Source organism: Polyodon spathula, chromosome 5 (genome assembly GCF_017654505.1).
Source record: "Polyodon spathula isolate WHYD16114869_AA chromosome 5, ASM1765450v1, whole genome shotgun sequence".
NCBI classification, from domain to species: Eukaryota; Metazoa; Chordata; class Actinopteri; order Acipenseriformes; family Polyodontidae; genus Polyodon; species Polyodon spathula.
Genome location: NC_054538.1, coordinates 60,468,138 through 60,480,491, shown reverse-complemented (window position 1 = coordinate 60,480,491; position 12,354 = coordinate 60,468,138).

Genomic DNA, 12,354 nt, shown 5'->3' with positions numbered 1-12,354 from the left:
GTGGCAGTTATACAAAACTGTAAAACAAGACTTTCCAGCCTTTTCTGCTCACAGTGTGAGAATAAAACCAGCTCTACCAGCTGCAGACCTGCTGTTCAGTGTAATATTGACATTTGTAACAGGCTTGACCAATACAACATGCAATACATTCACACGTACAGTGTTTATTTAGCTGTTTCTCTGATTGCTGCATAGATTTTATTGATATTCACATTTGATCACACTGAAAACCACATGAGTTTGTTATGGCAAGGCTCTCCAACACTTCACTTATACAGTACAGAGTTCCTTAAATGGTCTGTAAAATGACAATGCAAGATTACTTTAGAATACACACCCTTACATTAAATATCTGGTTTGGTAACTTCTCTTGGTGGTTTTTTTTTTTTTTTTTTTTTTTTTTTCCTGAAGCCAATTTGGAATCAAGCTTTAAGAATGTAACTCGGTGTGCTTACTTTTGTAAGAAACTTTTTTTTTTTTTCTTCCTGTTGGCTTACTTTGTATACTTTACAGTTATGATAGCTACCTAATCATCTACCTTCCAAACCCCTTTAGGATGTAAGAGACCTATGGGATTTAACTGGCAACAATGTGTAACACTTGGGTTAGAAAGTTCCACAACATATTAGAAACCTTGTGTTTGGCAAACACAGGCTGAAGTATTCATATACATCATAGGTGGAGCACGGTTAAGCAATCTGTTCGGCCACTGCTGGTTTAATAGGTAGAAAAAGGACGTACGACTTTTAGGACTGAGTGATTTAATTAGTAATTAGTAAATACAAAGTTGGAACAAAAAGTTGTCTAGCCCAGGCCTGGCATTTTTTCAGTGTATGGACTGGGGGGTGGTGTTGCAGGGGCTCTCCAGTGCATCATTCATTACTTGACAGTCATAGCTTGACCGGAACTGGAAGCAAAACCATACATGTTCATGCTGTTGGATAACCCAACACAAACTAATAAATATCCAGTAAATCTTACCTAATATGAATTACCATCAATTTCTAAGTCTCACATTTTCCTACGTGAAATACACACACACACTTTGTATTATAAAAAGGGTTTGAGGTATTTTATGTTGCTTTCCTCATAGCATTTAATGATTTAAAAAAAAAAAAAAAATCCCCAATGAACTTTTAAGAGGGTTTAAATGATGAACACAGACAAAACAAGTGATTGGTTACTGAGAAGAGCTAACATGTTAAAACCCCAACTCCCAGGCTTTATTAAAACCATGAATAAATAACTTGTAAAACTTTGTGAATAGGGCCCTGTATTACTGATTTCCACTCAAGACTTAACAAGTCATGCGACTAAACTTTGTTTTGATAGTACTGAAATGCACAGATTACTTTTTAAATATGACTAATATTTTGGTATGAGAAAAAAAAAAAAGCTGCAGATGTCATCAAGGTAAATGAACTGTGAACATTCTCCACAATGCAAGTTATTAGTAGCCAAGATATTTTGCAACAAAGCTTATCCAAGAGTTTATTTTCCTGCAGGCAAAGGTTTGACAAAATGCACTTCTTGGCAAGACATCGTCTGCTTAAATATCAGGCCAAGTTTTTTATTTTATTTTTTTTTATTTTAATACATTGAATTAATTAGGAGAATTCCATCCTTTAGGAAATGATGCCAGGGATTTTTTTTTGTTTATCTTTCAACAGCAATAGACCTCAGGTCTTTACTGATCTGTAATGCAATTGCAAATTAACTCAAATGATACTTGTCAAAACTCACAATTAAAAACAGATTGGTAACAGAAAGAGATCTATTGATCTTTCAGTGGTTTCATTATGTTTCAACAAGTCTGAGTAGAAGAAAAACAATGCTAATTAGATTTGTACTAACACTGAAGCATTTTGTTTATCTTCAACTGGGCCAGTACATCTAACATGAGTAAAATACTAGATTTTTTTTTTTTTTTTTCATGGCAGACAAGATCACTTATCAAAAATAGCCTCAGACTGTCTTACATCCTCCTTGTCTGCAGCTGGTGATGCCTTACCATACTGTGTCAGAAGCTACACTCCCTTATATGCTTTCATTCACTGTTCATCCTTGTCAGGAATGTTTGAGAGGTCTCTGTAGTTCCTGCCTTTCGGTTAAAAACCTGTTTTTCCATCTCCAAACTGCACACTAATCAAAAAATAAAATGTTGTCTTTTTGTAAGAATGGAAATCCAAAACAGTGACCACTAACTAAACCTTGTCAAATGGAAACTATGAAAGCTGAAGTTTGTTCAAAATAAAACTTTTGGTAGCATTGTCCTCAATAGAGGCATCTGCCAACACCTTTGCGGTACATGAATTCAGCTTCTATTTTTCACATACAATAATAAGCCCATCTGTTATAATGGTCTGTTGACAGTTATTACTCAAAACAACTGTAGGCGTGCAGTTAGCATTTTGAAGTTTTTTGCAACTGTATTGCTCAGAGGAATACCTGTGTGTCATGAAATTATGACAAATGACTGTCAGTTGAAATGGGGTACATTTAGTTTACTGTTCAGTAAAGGACAGATCTTTACCCAACACATTTCTCTGAGATTTAATTGATAGAATAGACCAGGCTTAATTACAAACCTGCACGTTTCAGTTTTTTAATCCAATACTGCAGTGCACAGGTTCCACTGTTTGGAATTCAGCTCTACTTAAAGAAAAGTCAAGAAAACTCGGATGACCCAGAGCTGCTTGGGTTTGGCTTCATGATGTTTGTTTAGAGACATAGGACTCTATTTTCCACTGTGCTGTGTAAGAAAACAAGGCCTAATATTGTCTTAATATCTATTGAGATCTGAGAGTAAAAATTACAAGACACAACAAACAATTTCAAATCACAGTTATCAGGTTTTATTATTAACATAAAGGTAAAATTATACAGAGACATTCACTACTACTAGAATTTATGAATTAGCCCTGATTCAGAGTAATAGATAGAGTAAAATACTATTAGCCCTGGACAATTGGCGTTGTTAGCTTGCATTTTCCAACTGTGCTGAGTTTTACATAAAGTTCTACATATTACCCAAAAAACCCCACCCCATCCCACAATAGATACATTCTACAACCCCCAACTCTGCTGCACATTCCTCAGATGAGCTGATAAGATAAGCAGGACAGAGAGACACACTGGAATGGAAATAAGTCTCTTATTGCACAGCATGTTCACCCATTCGCAGCATAGCAACCATTACATGTATTGAACTAGTTCCGTTCTCTGCAAGAACAAGTTAGTCAATAAAATGATTATTAAAAGTACATTACAAATACTAAAATTGTCAGAAGTACTAGATGTCACAGCTGTAATGATAAGACATGAATCATTTAAGGTCCAAAAATTACTATAATCACACAATTATGGTAAGTACACTGTTTTATATTTTACTTTTACATATTGCAAGTCCCTTATACGGAGATGTTTAACTTAAATGAGTTATTTCAAATAGATGTCTATCCATTGATCTAAACAGCTGTGTATCTAATTATTCACATTTTTAGAGTTTTCATATAACAATGTGATTATTGTTTGCTGTGTTTATCCTATTGACTTACTTGGATTGGTAAAGGATTGATTGATTGAAATCCAACCATATAATGATTCACTGGATCAAAGTAAGCAATTATCTGAATTCAGATATTTAATTTGTTTAAATATATTTTATTTTCCTTCCTGCTTATATAAACCACATGATGCTGAGTATCCCCCTATAGCACCTCATGCAATATTGGGCTTTTTGTGTACCAGGCTTGTGGATATCAAAAACCAGTACATGTGAATCACCTCAGTGCATTTCTGTCAATACAAAGCTGTAAAATGTCAGGAAGGGTTTAATTTTAATAATTTAAACAACAGTATTTACAACACCCACTGGCGTTTTGATCAATTGAATAAATCTGTTTCTGAAGCAATTTTTAAGTCAGTTTTACCTTACTGCCTTGTGGAAATCGTAGACTGCTATGATCAGTGTTTATAGCATTTTGGCATTTTGGCAGTAGTTACTTTACCTGGATATGGTTAATTAATTCCAGCAGTAGAAGCAGATCTTGTATGTAAATTAAATCAGCAGTGACGTGCAAAGGAAAATACAAAGGGCTATGTGTTTTATTCTAAAAGATATGTCAATCCCATCACACAGCATACTAAGTGCTAACGATCAGGGCCAGCATAACCATATAGGCAGAACAGAAAGCAGCCGAGGGCAGCAAAAACGGTACATAATTAGATTTTATATTTCACATTTCTTTAGTCATAAAACATTCAACATATTAGATCACTGTTTCTTGTTCTGCAAATGTTTTGCTGATGTTATGGAACCATATCATGAGCAGTGTCAAGCAAAATTTGCTCTCCCTTGGGTACAGCCTTGTGGTTGCTGAACCCATTGCTAAGCAAAGGATGCATTGGACGAAATTCGCTAAATTGGCAACATTTCTTGAAAGCACCGAAAAAAGATTTGATTTACTTACGTCTTGTTATTACCTTGACACAACAAGGAAAAGAGATCACTTCATCGGTGCCCAGGCACTAAAATGAGTGCGTTTGTGTGCCATTTAAGCATTTTCGTAAAACATTGGTAAAGATTCTTTAATTACTTAAAGGTAATTCTTAAGTCAAAGATCCGCCTATAGAAAAAAAGGTACCGGAGGATTTCCTGTGCACTATTATATGATCACTAACCTACACGTTAGATATCAGTTTTTCAGTAGTTAAGGAACGCAATACAGTACTGTACACAAACTTATTTTTTCCGTTTATATTAAGAAATAGCACTGGATTTAAACTTTGAGTTGTATGTCCCAGGATGCCTTAGCACTTGTTCCTTTTTCTGAGGCTGCTTTTGTGAAAGTTTATTTTGGTTGCTAAGTTACAATTAATCATAACAATTATCCTATACCAATCACAAAACAAAATATGTATACATTACACTACAATCTTCTTTTAAACAATTATAGACTGTTGGGGATCAAAAGTACCATATTGAGTTTCTACTGTTCTGTATTCTCACTATCAGTGTGAACATCGGCTTTAAAATATCAGACCTGTTTGATTCATCCAGTGACAATAGTCTTTCATACACAGACAACACCGTGTTGATATTCTTTCATGCACAGACAATATGGTGTTGTTATCCACTGGAGCAGCAAAAAGGTCAGGACCCTATGCCATTTTCTAAAGCTGAAGTGAAAAACACAGATTTGTTTAAACATATTTTGTACTCTGTTTAATATATGACAGTTTACCAAATACTTTTTTGATTAACTGTGCATACGATTATAATATAGTTCCAATGCTTATCAAATATCTCCAACTTTCTTTTGAAAACAGAACACTGAATCAATATAATTTGTAACAAAAGTAACTTTTACAAGATCAGAAATAAGATGCATGCCCTATTATTCTTAATAATAATTTTCTGGTAAATTCCATCACTGTACTATAGATTTAAATGTCAAGTCACATGTTTGTTTAAAGAGTAATTTAAGGGTCTATATACGGTTTATTTAAATTGTTAGCAATTTCAGCAAGTCAAAACAATTAGTTACAGAACAGGTTCAATGACACATGAAAGTGTAATGTTATGAAGCAGTTATAATAGCACTTTAGATTACAGGAAATACATAGCCATGTTATAACATAGTAATAATATTGGCTGTTATGTAGTAACTACTAGTAGAATAAGTCTGTCATTATATGGACATTACCTATGCCATTACCGTGTAATCACAAAACAGCCATTTCCATGTAATCGCATTGTATAAACCATTGGTAATTACATGGCAATTGAAGCCCAGTAATTTTCTAATATAGAGGTAATCTCCTGGAATCAGGAATGATCAATTAACATTGCACCATCATGTGGAGTTATAAAACATCAAACTGAGGGAACACAAGTATCCAGGCAGTAACTTAATTTTACAACGTGTTTTTATTTTACTTTTCTTAAAAGGTTTTTATGTAGTATTTATAAAGAAATATTGTTTATTCCTCTGTAGTATTCCTGTAAATTGACCAGTAAGACAGATTTAGAATATTTTTCAAACTGTACTGCAAGCAGGTAACCCAACACAACATCCCAGTACAGTATTGATAGAAAAAGTGTATATCTAGCTGCTTGGATTGATTGTGACAACAAAACCATTGCTTAAAAGTTAAATCATTATAAAAAAAAATAGTATTTATGCAATGAATTACATAATCTAAGCATGGTATCTGTTTGACTTATGTGGCTGATCTGAACATTTTTCATTCTGATAACCTACAGTACAGTGGCTTTACTAACAAGACCACTTTTAATATAATCTAGTCAAGTAAATGCACACCACTTCAATAGATGTTATAAAGTTACACAACCGATATACTGTAAAAGTAATGAAAATGGGGGAGGTCTATATATATAAACGGGTTCCCAAGGCTGATTTATTGACCCTGTAATTAGGGTTACGTGCAAAAAAAAAAAAAAAAAAAAAAAAATAGTTCTGTGAATGTTCAGGTTTATAGATTTTAATGCAGTGGTATTTGATCCATGGTTTAGACCAGTGGTCCACAACTCAGGCCTTGGCGGGCCGGTGTCCCTCCTGGTTTTTGTTCTAACCGGATACCGGGCCCCCAGGACTGAGTCGTGGACCACTGGTTTAGACAATTAAAATAGACATTTTAAAACAGAACATGGTACTAGAAGAGTCTTGTTTCTTAAACATGATTATATCTAGGTGACATTTGAAAATACATACCCTAGTGTGGTAGAAAATGTATTGAGTCACATATTTTATACCACTGCATTTGTCACGGCTGTTATTTTTTTAACAAAGAAAAAGCTTAATGGGATTTAATAATTTCATTAAAAAAAAAAAAACCCTGGACAGCTACACAATTAACAAATACATATTGTGTAATCAGACCGATTTGTGGATATCACCTATTTTACTTTTAACATTAAACAAACACAGTTATAGACATATTATTCACTTTAATTTGACCACTAATTTGTAATTTTCAATTATTATTTATTTCAGTTGTGGTGGATATAAAATGGTACTTAATGGAATAAATCACCAACAGTTTCCTGATTAGGTCCTGGATGCCTTTGTGGCTCTATCTTTGTAATTACTTTATATCTGTATACAGCCTACATTATATGTTTCCATATTAAACAAAAAAAAAATATATACAAATATAATACCATTGCAGTATATTTTCATTTTCTCTCCCATTAAAAGTATTACTTATATAACAGTAAGTCAGTAAAAAGACAGACTGAGATTTAAAAATAAATAATAAATAACATGTATGAATTCATATCCATTGTGTTTGCAATGCCTCGTGGCCATTATGGAAATGACAAGAGCTTAATTGGCAGCTGTGAATGGCAGCACCTGCAAACAACTCTGGGCTTGTTCTGTGGTCTGGCAGCATTCTTACTTTATGCTTTAAATAAAGGCTGCTCATTGAGACGGAAAAAAAACCTGACAGGAGATGATTGATGATTGCCCATCACGCAATGGCTGACACTTACCACTCACCCGGCACATTTACAAAGTCACTACCACATTGCAGACACAGAGGCAGCGAGAAATCTAATCAACATGGATCGCCACTCAATATAAAACTGTTTAAAATAGTTCAGAGTATATAGAGGGCACATAAAAAAATGGAAAAAAAACACGCACACACACACACACATAGAAGTTGTATATATTGGTCTAAAGGACATATACTGGTTAAACATGTTAACAAAATAAAATAAAAGGGGGTGAAGATAACCTTTTCTATGACAAAGGCTGTTAAAGGGAATGTTTTTGAAAGAAAGGTGCATGAACTGCAACGTGGCAATTTCAAGAGCAACTTGGAATATTATCCCATCAATTATGTTATTTTCCTATTATACCTCATAGTGTAAATTACTTTAGTAAACTAGCAGCCTTTATAGCATAATGGATTACCTGTAAAGGAAAATATTGTAGACTCAAACCCCATTCATTTTCATCATTGCTTCACCAAAAACATGTTTAGAGAAATGGAATGGGAAGTTATGGTAAAAAATATTTTTTCAAAAATATTAGCATTATAGGTTAAAATAAGGATGTTTTTTGTACAGTACGTTGTTTGGTTTTTACAGATTGTTTTAGGGTCTTTTAGAGTGGGAAAGGGGATAGTTATATGAATAAAGAGGTAAAGATTATCAAATTACCAGTATGTTCATACATTTAACTGAACCGTTTTCAAATAAAATCACCAATCGCTTATGTTTTATGTTTTCCATCTGCTTTGGAAATGATGGCTGATTTCAGAGCTGCTCTGGAAATAAAATCTGATGTGGGGTTATTTCTAGAACTACTCTATAAATAATGCCAGAATAAAACAGGCCTACAGGCAGTCTTAATAATATTGGTTAACTAATTATTTGTTATTTACTTAAAATGGTCAAACAACAATGACAAAACAAGAAAGTCAAACTCACACAAACTTAATACATATACATAAAATCAATTTCAAAATAAATAAACTGCAGGGCAGTTTTTAACTAAGGGAAGTTTTCCTCCTCTCCTCCTTACTATTGTTTTTTAACCCATGAAATTTGATTCATTGTTTTAGATGTGCCATACATCAGGACTAGGTCTGTGTTTTCAATTACCCCACGGTAGAATAAGTGATGGTAAGAAATGCAGCTCTCGAGCTTCTGGTCTCTATACAGGCGAGACTACTGTTCAACTTTATATATATATATATATATATATATATATATATATATATATATATATATATATATATATATATATATATATATATATAACAGGTATTACCACAATAAATTAATGTTATGCAAATCATTAAAAGGTTTTATGTAGACATTATTCTAACATTTTTAGCTGTTCAATTAAAGGGTGCTGCTATTTTTCATTAGAAATAAGAAGTGTTTCTGCAGGTATCAAGAACCTGTAATAATTACAACTGAACTGACTGATAACAAATACAATACATCTAATTAAAAACAGCTTCCTGCTTGTCGGGCATTATATAGTTAGGGGTAATCCACTTTACTTCGATTCGATTCAACCCATTGTACCATATCAAAAAATGCTAGATATAATATAATTAAAACTAGTTTTCAAAGAACCATTGGATAATCGTTATGATCAGTTCAAGTTGATAAATAGATACGTACCCTTTTTTCCAATCATGGGGGTTCACGTTTCCCTCTGAAGTATGACCAGCAACTGCATAAAACAAAGATCTGATTTTTAATGCATCACTGGAAAAGGTTCCCTTAAAAGCCTTGTGCATGAAAGCAAAAAGTGTGTCTGCTATGTGCAAAGTTTCCCCTCTTTTAAAATATGGATTGCATATATATTTTAACAATATATTACATTCTATGAAAACAAAATAGCAACAATGATAAAAATAGATCAAAACCCAAGCATCATTTACAGGTATAATTTGTATCTCAGCTCTTTACTATAATGTATAAGTGAATAATGCATTAACAAGGAATATTAAAAATGATGATGAAAACTAAAAGAATTTAAGCACAATTTATAAACTCAAAATTAAGCATACTGGACACTGTGCTACACATGGTTAATACATTACTGTTATATGTGCTTTGCTCACAGCCCTTGGACCCTGCCCAAAGTAGAAAGTGGTTTATTAGAGCAGTGTATTGTATATTTATGAGCAAAGGAAATGCTTCACATGTATTCCATATTCATGTAAAAAATGAAGGCTATACTTTTAAGATGCTTTAGTTTGCTGTAGTTAAATTATGTTGTCTGACAGAATATAACTGAGTTCAAAGAGAAAGGGACCGCTACATCCAGATAGTTATACTGTTTCAACGGAGCTGCAAAAGAAGGCAATTTGCCGAAACGCATCTGCAGCTCCGTTCCGAATTGGGGTGGATATAAAAGATTTTTTTAATCAAAAATGAAATAATAAAGGAATATTAATTGTACTTTTAAGTGCTTCTGGTTGTTTTTTTTAGTGGAGGGTGCGGCTCGTTCTTTGTCGTCTGACAGAATATCACATAGAGATTAGGAGGTTTGAAATTGTGAAGAAGCTTGTGTCCCTGTAGCTGTAACTGCTTTTGGGAATGTAAACAACTTTAAACAAATAGGCCTACTTTTTTGATGAAGCACATAAGCCTAAAATATGGAAATATAGAAATAGTAGTAAACAAACACCTAGAAATTAAATGTTAGGGAAAAAACGAAATAAAATTAAGAATAAAAAAATCACGAAGCCTGTCATTGGCTATAGACTAAAAACAATTTAAAAAAAAAACTTTTGATAGTTATCCTTTTTCAGCCTGTAGCGACAAATAATAGGGGAATAATACAAGTCTAGTGTGTAGCCTCACTGCTGCTTTTCTTTATTAATATAGCAATGTTACTTAATACACACATATTGTCTTTCAAGCACTCAAGTGGAGCCTGACATGGATTGTTTATCCTATTCATTTCTACACATTGTGAACAAAATAACAAGCTATGATCAGATATTCCCTGCAGGTTCCATGAACACAATATCAGATAAGGTTGAAACTCCAGATACATTAACTACATGCAGTTACACTGTATTTATGATTTTTGCATGTTATTTAGAGACATTGAAAAAGATGTCGGTCTAACAGACTTTGAAGCTTCTTTAGTTTTAATGAGATTTTATTACAATGAGCAAGAATAGCAGACTGCATTACAAGATTCAAAACAAGAAGAAACTAATATTTCCAGATGCATCCTATCTATTTGCAAAGAACATAATGTGATGCCAAAATGAAAGTAAAAGGACATATCAGGTTCCACCTTCACATGAAAGAAATGGTTGTCCATCAGACTAAGACTTAGTCTTAAAATGTTAGCTTTACACATGTTTTATTATGTTAAGGATAAATTACAATTGCAACATTGTATGACAGATTGACATTATTAAATACATTTTGTACAATAATTTGGTTATTGCCGCAATCAATAAATGTGTGCTACGTGGTTCCAATTTGATCAAAGTTTTTATTTCAGTGCATCATTTTTGTAGAAAGAAACAAAAACTGCCAATGATACAAAACCAATGATGATACAGAAACAACTCATGAAGTTAATCATTATTTGTGTTATTAAATGCAGTTATTTCCATTTAAAGTTTGAGACTTCACGATTGTTAAAACCCCATTAGAAACAAAGATAATTAAATCTTATTGGAAAATGTAATGCTCGTGTACATCTAGTACAGGGGTAGCAACGCTGGCCTTTCCATTCTAGGTATTTGTTGCAACTGCTAAACACCAACCAATGCTATAAATAATTAAACAATTTTACCTATTAAACCTGGAGTGTAATGGCCTTCCAAGAATGGATTAAGCCTCCCATAATGAAATACAATTACCCTTAGCTTCATAACTAAGTCTTTTTTAGGTTTCACTTTCAATTTAGTTTTTTAAAATGGAAATGTATTTACAAAAATATCCTTTAGCAATCGACGTGGTTGTTGGGTAATGCCTAGCTGTAGCAGCTTATTTTTCCCAGAAGGGAAACACCACTTGGTCAAGTTACAAGAGTGACATCTAGTGAGTCTGTTCATTATTAACATTTTCATACTAATACTAATAATAAGAGCTGGGCTGCTGCCTTTCCTGGACTGGAAGTACTTCTTAATGCCAAGAAAAATGATGACTCTATACAACAAATTTAGCCGCCTAATTCCTTGCACAATGTTTCAGTACAATATATATATATATATATATTACAAATGACTCGCAGATTATATATTAATTATTTTAATTATTGCAATAATTGTCATTTAATTATTGCAATCATAAAAGTATCATTAAAAAAAAAAAAGATTGTTTGTGTTTTCAGGTTGTGGACAGATTAGGGTTAAAATGGCTATTTTTCTATGAGGAAAGAGAATGACTAAATACAAAAAACAAAACAGATCCAAAGCTTGTTGCAGCTCTACTAAGTTACAGTACAACGGAAGACTCATACAACTCAAACACCATTTTTAAGGGGTTTGAATACCTGACTACACCGCAATAACCCATTCTTAGACATTAGCCCAATGTGTTCTCCTCAGACTTCTTACAATAGCCAGCCCAAACTAAAGCCAAAGGCACAAGTGTATTGAATTGGAAGTTATTAAAAAAAGACACTGTTAATCAATATATTGATGTATGTATTTATTTTTTACAAAGAACCTAACCCCTTCCATGAAAGTGCCTAATGAGGTTATGCATCAGAATGGAATAATGAATTCTTTAAATGTTTCCCAAACTCTTAACAGCGACGTAACATTATGAAAACAATGACAGCTTCTTTCCACAGCCCTGCTCATTTCAAGACAATGCTAATCTTTTCT